Source organism: Takifugu rubripes, chromosome 20, assembly GCF_901000725.2.
Source record: "Takifugu rubripes chromosome 20, fTakRub1.2, whole genome shotgun sequence".
NCBI lineage: Eukaryota > Metazoa > Chordata > Actinopteri > Tetraodontiformes > Tetraodontidae > Takifugu > Takifugu rubripes.
In genome coordinates, this window is record NC_042304.1 from 10811559 (window position 1) to 10823964 (window position 12406).

Below are 12406 nucleotides of genomic sequence, written 5' to 3' on the forward strand. Positions count from 1 at the left end.
GCCAACAGATGGTTCGGAGGGACGGGGAGGGAAAAACCAAAATAAGCTGGGAATATGATCACAATGCAAACATTTTTAGTTGCATTGAGCACGTTCTCTCTTTGGATCTTTAGGCCAGATTGTCTCCATTTTTCAATGTGTCTAAACCCTTTGTTTGCGAGGGATCTTTCAGATCTGTCTTTCAGCTAATAAACTGCCGTTAGCCCCCCCGCTCATTAATAATGCTTCTGTCAGATGCTCATTCTCTGCCGTGAAAATAGAAAATACCATTAATTACAGTTGCTGTCACCCCCCTGACAGCTCCTGCAATTGTTCCAAAGCCTGAGTCCTGTTTCATTGTGTCCATACCTAGTGGCCACCTATTCTTTACTGTCTCAATGGGGATGTCCAGCATGCGAGCGTCACAAAAGCGGAGAGCTCCGAGCCTGCATTGCCAAGCTCCCGCCCCAGCAACGCATTTGTCATCCCGAGGAGCCACCGAGTTTGACGGGGATGGCTCAAAACATGGAACCACCTCGCGCTCTTAAGCAGAGATCAGGGAAGGGTATTAGTCAGGATGGAGTCGGGGCGCTTTTCTTCCTGGATTTGTTGCAGTTGTGCAGCACAGAGAAACATCCTCCCGAGGGAAGCGCCGGGATTTTCTTATTCAATTCATCGTCAGAGGGGGAAGAAAGAAAAATACCTGACGCCCGACTCCTCCAGCTGAGTGCGGAAGAATGCCCTCTCGTTTGGAGACATGAGGATCTTGTTACCAGTGAAATGCTTGAAAAATAAAAGTGTGGATGTGAGCAGGCACAGGGCTGGAACGCATCCACAGGCTGTTCCGAGGAGCCTCCAGTGAGCATCAGCAGAAAAGCCCACAATCGCACGCCCACTGTTTTCAGGTCAGACTTGATTTTACTCACGCAAGTCTGCGTAGATCCGCCGCTCAGGTCCAAACACGGAATTTCTTCCATAAAATTCCGATGACTTTGCAACGTGGACCATTGGCTCATCTGTGCCTGCGTTAATGTCAGAATTCTACGGCTGATTATGTCGTCTGTCTGGTCTCACGACAGAATTCCCGATCTAACCCTGATTCAGATTCAGGGGTTTTACATCATTTTTGGATTCTGCCATCAAAAATTCCAGAAATTCATCAACAAACAGGATCTGGATGCGTCTGCCACATCTCATGTTAGCACGATCTCACGCGACTTTGTAGCAAAACGGTATGAGCGGTTCTAAAAGGTGGCGTTTTCCAACCCTCTTCGTAGACTGATATAAGATAAAACTATATCCGGGGCTATAATATGCATGTCCTACCGTATCAGCTCTTTGGAGCAGATGGACCTGAACTACGTCAGACTGTAAATCGGATGCATACGATACTTTTCCTCAAAATACGATCATTTTAATCTGCCAGTGCGATAAATCAACCTTTCCCATCCAGTAACACTTCAGGGAGATAAAAACGGATGAGAATAAACGCAGAGTGTGTTGGGAAGAGGTGAAACTTTAAAGTTTAACTGTGGGGAAAAAAAAGGAAAACCGCTGCTGTTTGAAGACCTCTGTGACAGATAGAAATCTGTTGTACGTTAGCTGTTACAGGAAAAGTTTGACAGATTCATTGACTTCCCCGGCTGCAGCCAACAATAATGGATAAGCCACCGAGCGCTCGCCATAATATCCCCTCACATATTTCGGCGTGTGTGACACGGTAACGCGGACTTTAGTGAAAGTTTCACGTGACAGATCTGTAGATCTCCAGAAAATGGTACCAGGCCCCATGCGTGGATGTAATTAAACGGGGGCAAAGGCTGGGGATGATGCATCGTCCGGGAGAGTGGAGGTCCCGGCTTCCTGCGAACCCACGTTACCGGAGACAAATGACTTGCAGCCGTCGCCGGCGTCGCTTTGAAGTTAACGTGCCTCAGACTCGGGGAGGGGAGTGCGTCCTATCAGTGGTGGCCCGGCTAAGACAAATGGACAGTCATAATGCCCCCCACCCCACCTCTCCTACTGGTGGAGAATGAGCTTTATTAGAATATGATGCAGTGGATGTGAAATCTCGCAGCGTGATTCAGTTTCCAGCTTGTTCCCCACCACGCACACATCATCACTTTTCCCTTTTTCTCAGCCGCTTGGAGAAGTAGCCTGAACGAGTCTGAAGTCCATTATTCTTGGCTCTTTCAGGAGAAAAACAAAAGCCCTAAATTCGCCGATACCCTGCAAGTGCGGAGCACTCCGCGTAATTAAGATGGCCACGGCGCTCAGCGGGTTTAACTGGGAGGAAGACAGCGAGCATTTAGCTTGGCAGGTGGACGGTCTGTTGGGGCCAACGGGCAACAACTGCTGACGAGGAAAGCCTGAAATAGACGGAATTTGATTAAAACACCAATGTGATTGTTTCAAAGTCCGTCCAAATATTCGTCAGTTCCGCTTGACTGCCGATGTTTCTGTCGATGTGTTGAGAGGTAATTCTGAGTAAGGAAATAACAAAGAGCAGCTTTGCAAATATTCTACGTGTGAGTGTGTGTGTGTGTGTGTGTGTGTGTGTAGAACTGTCCTTTATCCAAAAGGACTTTCAGATCCTTCAACATTGCATACCTCTTATACTAAAGTAAAACATTTGTGCTCTACAGCCACACTCCACAGCCCCCCCGACACCCATTCACCCTCCCACCCTCGTCCTCCTCTTTGTCCCCCACTCTCGGGGCTGTAAATATGTTGGCTTTTATCACACACACTCTGGTCATTTTCCTTGAACACCAGTAAAGACCTGCAGAGCAGAGGAAATCGTTTACGGCTCCTCCAGCGGTCCGGGAAGGTCAGCGAAATGTAAACGAATTCATTTCCTTTTTTGACTTTGTCGTCCCCCCAGACCCCCGACGGGAGCTGCTAAAAATGAACAGATGAGCCTTTTGATCAGAGGTGGATAAAAGCCGAAGCTCTCTTTAAAAGCCTCCGTTTCACTCGCCTACGAGGGACGTTTGATACGAACGCTCGGGTATCGACTTCTTGTACCACCTGTCTGCTTTTGTGTCCATGTGCTGCCGAATTTGTCACATTCGAAATGTTTTGTGCAAGAAAAGACATGAAATATTTATATTATAATTACTTGGTAGCACAATTAGCAGCAAACAGTTAATCAGCATAAATCAACACGACAAATAGTGGGGAACGTTAGCTTGATTGGAGGGGAAAAGATGCAATTTCGGTTTTAATGAAAAAAATTGTTTGGGAACATTTTTTTTTGCTGAAACCGTATTCGTCATTTTTCCTGATGAAATGTTTGTCCTCCATCTTAGGGGTGTTTCAGAGTTAGGACTGAGACTACATCTGCTCGTCTGTAATATAACAGATTGTCTTAGCGGTTTACTCGTAAGTATCCCTGGTAATGAATAAAGAAATGGACGAGAGATCGTAAAATTTCAACGCAACACAACCGCTGCTAACGCTAATCTACATTGCTACAAATACATGAAACTCCACCAGCTAAAGTTAAATTTGAGGCGTTTCCTGTTGTGACACACGAATAACACGTTTCTTGAGTGTGTGTGTTTCACTGCTGCCTATAGAAACGTATTAGCCAGATATGATGGAGCATAAGTCCACGGTGTATTTAGAGTCATACACCTCCATCACCTGACAGGAGAATCAGCCTAATCAGCTCCTCTGATTATGTGGATTATGCTGCGCGGGGTCACATTTCCCCTCCTGTGTCAAATGGCCCGATGCTGTAATCCCGCCACATTGTGATGTGTCGGGATTACAGGCAACTTTAATCCAATTCATCCCGCACAGATTATACACTGATCATGTGAAAAGGGTTTAGGAAAATGCTTTCAGACGTAAAAGCCGGCTGCTGTTGGAGGTAGCAGAGGGCGATCTAGAGGCAAACGCTGCCATTTGGAGTCATGGCTATTTCTTTAGAAATAGTCTGACTGGGAAGAAAGTCGACTCTTTGCAGTCTAATTCTTTACATCCTGGAGATAGACCGTCCCCGATGGGTAGGTTGACAGGTGAATTAAGGTTATTACACTGAAAAATCATGAAAAGCCATCGCAGAGGATCGACCTTTGCCCATTTATCGTCTCGGTCACTGGCTGTTCTATCAGAGGTGCGGAACATTTTACCCTTAAAGTTGCAGCGAAGCCCCCAAACAGCAGCTGAGCATGAGATTGGATTTCACTAAGTGGAGATTTCCTCTCGGAGTCAGCCGGAGCTCGGATCAGGCCTCCTCCAAGAGCACGCTTAGTTAGCGCTTCCGTGCTCACATAAGTTTCCGTTACGAGCGACTTCTGAAGGAGGCTGAGCGCTGCGGATTACAAGGCGACGAGCGCCTCAGATATCATGAGTCAGGGGCTCTGAAGGGCCGCCGCGAGCGTCCGCGTCGGGACATCATCCGATATGACAACACTAACCTTTGGACTCAGACCGGTAGGTTCTGCCCTCCAATGCTGATGTCATGGTTTCACGATGCCGCGGCCTTGATACGCTGAGTCATCACCATCACGGGCGATGAAGAAAATGGTGAGTTTCACTTCCTGTTTGGAACTTTACGTATGATGGCCCATAACAGGAAAAAACTCCAGCAAGACCGGATTCAGAGGAGGGAGGGAGAAGAGACTCCGGCCAACAGGAATCGGATCTTTGGCGCTAAATTTCCAACACCCCTGACTGACTTTTGAAGCTGTAGTTCGATTCCTGCAGTCTGGCCACCAGCCGTGTCGATCAGCGTAACATTTTGACGCCATTGTTGACAGTTTCATTCATCATCGCTATATTTGAAGGGGAACGCTGAGGTTTCGTGCTGAAACGCGGTTACTGAAGCAGCGCTTAAAGAAATGACGGAACAAAGGAGCAAAAGCTTTTTTAGGATGAATCTTTAATAAGTGCTTCTCTAATTCCTAATGAAGATCAATAATGAGAAAGAGGTGGACCAGACAAGAACATATGCTAATGAATATGTATTTATATATAGAAACAGACCGTTTTTCTCTCTCTTGAACTAATTTCAGAATGATATGGTAATAAATGCAGTTTGTCTCTTCTGCTTTAAAATCGTCAGTGTTTTCTTTTTCCATTGAAGGGCTCAAACAATGAAGAAAAACAAGAGACATGAAGCAGTTCAAATTAGAATTGTGGTCTCTGTGGACCGAGTGTAAAATTGCTTTCACCTCCTCTGTGTTGACTGGCAGGCCAGGTTATTACCGGCGTTCCACCGTCAAAGCCCTCCTCTGTAAATCAACTTATAAACTGTGCAAATTAACAAATCGGTGCAGGATGGGAAAATTGTGTGGAGATGCTAAAGTGTGTGACGATTAAGCCGAAGCCAGCCAATAATCCAGCAAATAAGGTTAGCCTCAAATTTAATTCCGTGGCTGCTTCATGTTGTTTATTTAACGACACGGTTATCACGGCACAGAGAGCAGCGTGTAAATGCCGCCCGTCCGGTTTCCAAGTTCCGTCTGTCAGGACGTCCAGATGTGCAGCGGCTTCCTCTTGACTGGACAATTAAAATAAAAGTTCCCCATCCATCCCTCTTAGCGTGGCCCTAAACAAGCCGTTGCTCAGAAAATCATTTTGTTCTTATTGGCCTTTTGGGGATCATGTGTTTGGGTTTTAAGTTTCCGAGAGCGCTCTGCTGTGAAATCAGTGGGCGATGATGAATTTTCATAACTGTCTTTTGAAAGAACGCTATTTGTTCTTGTCAAATGTTTGCTTTTTTTGGGGTTTTTTTGCTCGCCAGCCACTGCACATTTGTTAATGACATCTTAGTTAAGAGTGGGCCCTTATTTACTTTTAGAATGTGGTTCTGCTTTGCGCTTCCCGCCGACGGCAAAACGAGAGGTTTGAAATCCGAAACGTTTACGTTTGGCGTCGTGTTGATGCCTGATGTTTGCTTCATTTTACCACTTCCGCTTCACTCCGTGCGCACCAGTTTGCTAAAAACTAAACATCAACCAGCGCGAACAGAGAGCACTTCTAATTGGCGCCGACGCTAACTTGTTAGTGACGGACGTCGGCTAGCGTAGATGAGCTCGATGAGGGACGGAGCAGATGGCGGGTGGATGGTTAGCGTTCTTACCTCCCTGCATGGTTAATTAAAGGCATTTTTATCTCAATCATTTACCAATTGAATGCATCTGGTGGAGACAACTGGGGCACCAGCTATCAAACGCTGAATGATTGAACACTGACTTGTTAAAAACATATAAAACAGTAACTCGCTAATAGCAGATTAAGTGACTTTAAAAAAATCAAAGAAACATTTAATTTATTAATTTTTTCCATGGTGTGGCGAACTGGTGGCTAATGCTATCACTAGCATTAACCTAAGCACTAATGCTACAATGCGCTACGTAGCTGATGGTATTGTTTAAGAGGGATTTCCAATTCATGTGCTGAAAATCCCGCGAATGTGCGCGGAGCTCAGCCTGCGACCGTCACTGTCGGCTGGAGTCATCACAGGTCACGTCATGTTTATCTCTCACAGGAAGCTGAGAAGTAATTAAGTCTTGGGAGGTGGAGATAATGTAAAAGAGCACGGGACAGGGGGTGGGGGGGGTCAATGCCTCATTGGATCGTTTGTTTTTGGTCAAGAAGTGACCCTCGTCCTGCTGAAATACGACCTGGATGGTTCGGGGGACTAACAGCTTGTCACCGTTATCCTCCAGGTCCTGTTCCTCCAGGATTAGTGGTTTTGGAGAAGCTGCTGCAGAAGTTGTGTCTCAGACTTTGTCCAATCAAGAGAGTCACAGGAAGGGAAGAAACCACTTGGCCAATCCTTTATCAGCCCATCAGCTCCACCGCGTGACAGAGGAAGACAGCCAGACGTTCCTCTTGGCGGTTATCAGTTTCTGGGCTCGGTCTGCGTCTAAGTGGCACTTTTTAGCCACTGATAGTGACCCGTGTGGCAGCCAGACGTGACTCGGCTGTCTCCGAGCTCTGTCGTTGTAGCGAGCAGCTTTAAACTGCCCAGCCCCAGTTTCACGGAGGAGTTAAGAGTTCCTAATTTCCCACCCTCACAAGCATCGTCCGTGTATCTGTACATCATTCTGATTGAAACAGAATGTAGATGTCCTTCACCTGGAGCCATTAAAAAGGGGCTGGGAAACCTGTGCGCTTGTACGGGGGGGAAGGGCTTCAGGTGTTAATGGACCCTCCTATTGGAGCCGTTGCTCTGTCTAGTGAGAGCTGTGTAGGTGTCGACAGCAAAGCGTCGCCTTCAGACCTGGAAATTCAGCAGGTGATGTCCGGCAACCAGCATAAATGTGGGTGCATTTCACACCGACGTTTCACTCTCAAAGTTTGGTCCGTTTAAAAATGGAACACTAAAAGTTAGTTTTGGTGAAAGTGTTTAATAATAATAATAATAATAATAATACATCTGTATTATTGATCCGGTTCACATCAGTCAGTGCGTTTATGTGCACAGCTGCAGTTGTACCCGTTTGATTGTCTCACATGTGCACAGGAGGGTCGTTAAGTGTTGTAATCATGTCACCGGAGGTGCCAGTTAATGTTGGGCTCTTGCTGTTCCTGCTATGACGTCCTGATCCACAATGGCAAGCTAGTACGTTAGCCAGGTGAGACCTTGGTCCCGTTCCAGTCGAGTTGGTCTGATGCAGGAAATAGACAGACTTTCAACCGCTCTAGCTGGGGTAAATTAATTTCAGTCGAGCTAGCATGCTAACATGCAACTGCAATTTCATTTGTAAACCCGCTAATGGTGGTTTTGGTGCAACATCAGACCTCAAACTCGCTCAAAATCTGCCATTTATTACTGGTTTTAATAATAAATTATGGTTTTAATCATTTTTAATAATGTCTTTTATTTAAATACATTTCGGCCCAACAGTTCAAAAATCAAACAAGCGATTTAGTCCCATAAAGGGCGGCAAAGTCAATCTTTTTCAATCCTCACTCTGCAAAAAAACTGCGTTTATTGTCTTTCACGGAGAGTTTGAGAACAACGTGACACCTCTGTGTCACGGACGCATCGTTCACGGTCTGATGAGGACATGACTATGCACAGCAGAGCCTTCAATCATTATTAATCACCTCACATCCACACGGCCAAGGTAGAGCAAGCGACAGCAGTTTCATCTGGGGTAACGCGCGATAACCGTTATGTGGTCATCATCCTCCAGCTCCATTTATACCTCCGACCATCTGCTCCACTGGAGGAGGACGGAGGGGCAGTCAGTAAAGGAAATGACTTGAAAAAGTGAGCCGGTGTCCACAGAACGAGGCTGCAAACCTGCTGGTTGGACACGGAGAAACATTTTTCTGCTTGTTTTTGTGTTTTTTGGGGGTTTTTTTCGTTGCTATGTCACGTCCCGAAGCCGCACGTTGCCAGGAAGCCACAACCCAACGACGTACACGCCGTTTTAACCACGCCGCCATCTTTGCTGCCAGTCAAGAAAGATTGGTTAGTTTTCCTGGGAACGACAGCAGTCTCCTTTGAGGCTTCTGGGAAAGTCGAGCGCAGGGTTTGTTTTAGAATCCGTGGCCGGCCCCTGTTTACATGAGGGTGAGAGCGTTTGTTTGCTCCCGAGGCCAGTCGAAACAAAAGTTTTGTCTTAAACTTTCTCAAAGGCACCAGGTCAAAATCATTGTATTTCTTTGCGAAAAATAGTGAGAAGAATTTTGGAGAGGAGGAAAAATAAGAATTAAACATTCATCCACCATGTCTGCCCAGTCCTGCCTCCCAGGTTTTCCACTTCTCTCTCTGAGAGGTAATTACGGCCACAGCGGTGGGAGAGAGTCGTGGCCCAGGGCCTCAGCCTTGGACCTGCCCTCTGGACCATCACCCAATCCTTCTCTTCCCTTCCTTCTTTAAACAGAACTATCCCATCTTGAGCCAAAGGGCAGCGTTTGTCAATGAAACATAAACGTCCCCCCACTGTTGACATGACACACGAAATCTCGGCCCTCATGGCTCTCGTTTCACTTTATTGCTCTTGACCGTCATATTTTCTTTTCCCCTCTGCATGTTTTCTTTTTAAAGTTGTTGGTAAAATTATACCCAGTTCAATAATGGGAGGTGGTTAGAAGCCCAGTAATATTACTAATGCGCCATTTCCTGATAGGCTGTAACTGAATTTCTTAATGAGATTATCCGTGTTTGTCTGACCACTCAGTGAAATGTAAATGTTATAATTTGCTATATGTTTTGAAGCAGTATGAAAACACTGCATTGATCTTTTCCTTCTGCTGCTTAAATGAACAGTTCTGGTCCTACTTTCTGCAAACCTTTCTTCCTTTTGCATTAAATCAACGAGGAAGGGCAAATAACATAAACAAACAGATTTAGTGACGTGGCGGGCTGCACCAAACCCAACCAGCTGCTCCAGAGGTGAAATAACATTAAAAAATGGCCGTTTTGTCATAATTAGAGTATATCTGAGTTGTAAAAATGACATAATGGAAAGAAATGTTTGCCCGTTTCTGCCCTAATTTAGTTGAAAATCCCTGATATTCTACAATATGCCTCTCCCCACAGAACCCGAGGTGCTATAATGTTGTTCTCCTCTCATGACTAGATCCTGGATCTCCAGATCTTAAACCAATAGATAGCTTATTAATAGAATTTATGTGGCCTATACCATCTTCTTGGGGATAGGCTGCCTAATTATCCTGCAAGCAGGGTGACACTGGTGTGCTTTATTAATGTTCCACTGTATTGCCAGGGACAACCAATAAATATGACACTGGGGATTCCACCAAATGAAAGAGGAATATTTCAGTCTTTTAATGAAGCCCTGTCAGTGAGCACCACATATGCCCTTACTTAAATATGCACACCATCCTTCAAAGACACATTATACAAATGATGGGTAAGCCATGGCAGCTGGCCTGCCTTTCACGCCCCCGTTCTCTGAACCGACTTGGCCCATTCCGAGTTGTAAATCCAACGATAAAACCGTGCATTCCTGCTCTAATATGATGTTATCGTCCAGAGGATGGACTTTGAATGCACCCCCAGATGAATGTGAAAAGTTTACATACGGGCGAAGAAAGTACCAGTGTTGGTTTGTCTCCACTTTCGTAGGTATCTAATGGAAAATCAAACACTATTATCAGTACATCAAACCATAAAAGACAAATGTGTTTGTGTGTGTGTGTGTGTGTGTGTGTGTGTGTGTGTGCGTGCTGCTTGGACTCTGCTTTCCTCGCTGCTTTATGTACTCCCTGAGGAGATGTTAGGCCTGTTGCAGAACGGTCATAAATCCAAAACTTATAGACTCTTTTTTTTTTTCTTTTTTCCTTTATCGCACAGGGACGTTGTCTGGTCGAAGATTGACCACAGCTCGGGGCCGGTCTGGATTGAGACCTCTTTGATGGGATCCACTGAGGACACAATAGACAGCAGCGTGTGACGAACGAGCCGCCTCCCATTCAATCACAATGCTCTCTTGACCGACTGAGACGGGCAAGTATGGTAGCATCTGCGCTATTCTCTACGTACTACTGGTGTCAGGATCGTCAGATCTGACTGCTCTGTCCCCTTTCTGCAGCCATCTTGTCTTGTAATCAGGCTCATTTAGCTCTGAAACACGAGGGAAACCAGCCTGCATCTGTGCCTGCTCACTGATGAGTAGGAGGAAATAACGTCCTTGCGAGCGTTTTCTTTTTTTTTTTTGGAGCATGCACGCTGCACAGGGAGCCCCGAGCACGGGTTGCATTTGCTGTACACTCCACTGCAAAATGAGACTAGTCAAGCCCTAATGTAACCAGCAAAAGCTGGATAAAAATCTATACAAACTCAATTATGAATCAATTTGAGTTTGTGTCAGACAGTCTGGTGCCAACAGAGTGGATTTTTTATTAACTTATGGTCTGGGAAGAATGAAACACTTTTCATTTGTGTACTTCAGTATGTTGCCCCGTGATTCAGAGGAAGGGTGTTCACACTTTGTCTTGCAGGAACTTCTCACTCTGGTCGAGCTGATGGTTCCATGTCCTCCTTGAAATCAAAACATCTTGTTTCCTCTTTCTTTTCTCCGACAGTCATGTTACAAAGATGTGCAGAGACCTCTTCATTTTCTCTTTGCAAGAGAGAAGGCAGCTCAACAGTTGATTGAGTAATTAAAATGAAATCCCACCCACACTGATTCATATTAACACACCGCTGTAGAACATTTGAATTGAGATGGGTTTCCACTGTGCACCCCACTGGCCTGCTCTAGCACGCTAAACTAGGTCAGGCGTTTGAATATTCATGATCCTCTGTGACAACTTCCCGCTATTCCGTGTCAGGACCTATGTTAATTCCCAGATTTGCACATTTGAGTCCACTTGAAACTCTTTACCTTCCCTCCCTAAGATTTGGAATGCTCTGAGAACCAATTAGATGACTGTGGCATGTCAGAAAAGAAAATATTTAGCTCCACGAGGCTCTTTGAAGCCTGCCGTTTGCTGTGCTGAGGTCTTGGCTTTGCCGGCCATATGGCTGCCGTTGCGGACAGTCACTCAGGCTCCAGCTGTGATATTTTAAGATGTTATTGATTTGAACCAAATAGTCAGGTGGCCAGTGGGATGTTTCCCAACATGCCTCGGCATTATGCTCCAGTCCTCGTATATCACCGGATAAGGTCGATGCCTAAATATGCTGAAATGTAGTGGCCAGTTGGACTCACACCTAATCAACATCACAATCCCATCTGTCAATCACAGTCCATCCTGTAGTTCTTATCTGCCAGCTGCCATCATTGTCACAGCGGTGTGAGACCCACTCCAGTGGAAAAAATAGCATAGGTGCATGCACAAGCAAAGTCCCATTGGTTCCATTAAAAGTTGCCCTACAGTCGTCCATCTTCTTTTGTCCCGAAGCCATAGATCTGCCACTCATCAGGAATACCTGGTTTGTCCCCAAAGGTCAACAAAGCACTGAAAAATAGTTGAGAGAACATTCTCCCGATATGTCTGCTAACGGCGCTGACCTCTCATTAGTAGGAAAGTGAGTAATAGCAGATCTAGTTATCAATTGTTATGTGTAAAACAGTTTTACACACTTTATCTTGGGAACCAAAACGAGCCTCTCGGTAGTCACTCGCTACAGTGCTGCCAAGAGCAGCATCATTAATTGGAAATGGTGCAGAATGCTTGGCATGGTCCTTCCCTAACAAGTTGACTGAGAACTGTGGTTTTTGCAGCCAAACTGCAGACGCGTTGTGCACAGAAACAGTCGGAAGGGAAGCAAACATGACGAAAACGTGCAGGGGTAAATGAGAAAGTATATTCAAACAACTGCGGGCCATCGGGAAATAAACTGTTTGCCGGCTCCACTTTCTTTCCTCAGTCTGTTATTTTCAGATTTTTCTTTTTCCCCCTCATTTGTTCAAAATTACAACCCCGCCGTTGATGTATTGCGACGATGATTATCTGCCGAGATTGGGCCTCTGGAGCTAAAAAC

General features: G+C 45.6%; 1 long non-coding RNA gene across 2 annotated transcripts in view; it reads left to right on the forward strand.

Moving 5' to 3' along the window:
• Window positions 1-12243, forward strand: part of LOC105417949 (uncharacterized) — a 30127-nt gene extending 17884 nt beyond the window's left edge. The window contains exons 1-4 of one of the 2 annotated variants that reach the window (XR_965392.2): window positions 7175-7259; window positions 7463-7574; window positions 10271-10427; window positions 10509-12243. This is a non-coding gene — a long non-coding RNA (uncharacterized lncRNA). Of the gene's footprint in view, window positions 1-7174; window positions 7260-7462; window positions 7575-10270; window positions 10428-10508 lie in introns of those variants that run through there. The other variant, XR_003886240.1, reaches the window with a different exon arrangement.
• The last annotated feature ends 163 nt before the right edge of the window (window positions 12244-12406 follow it).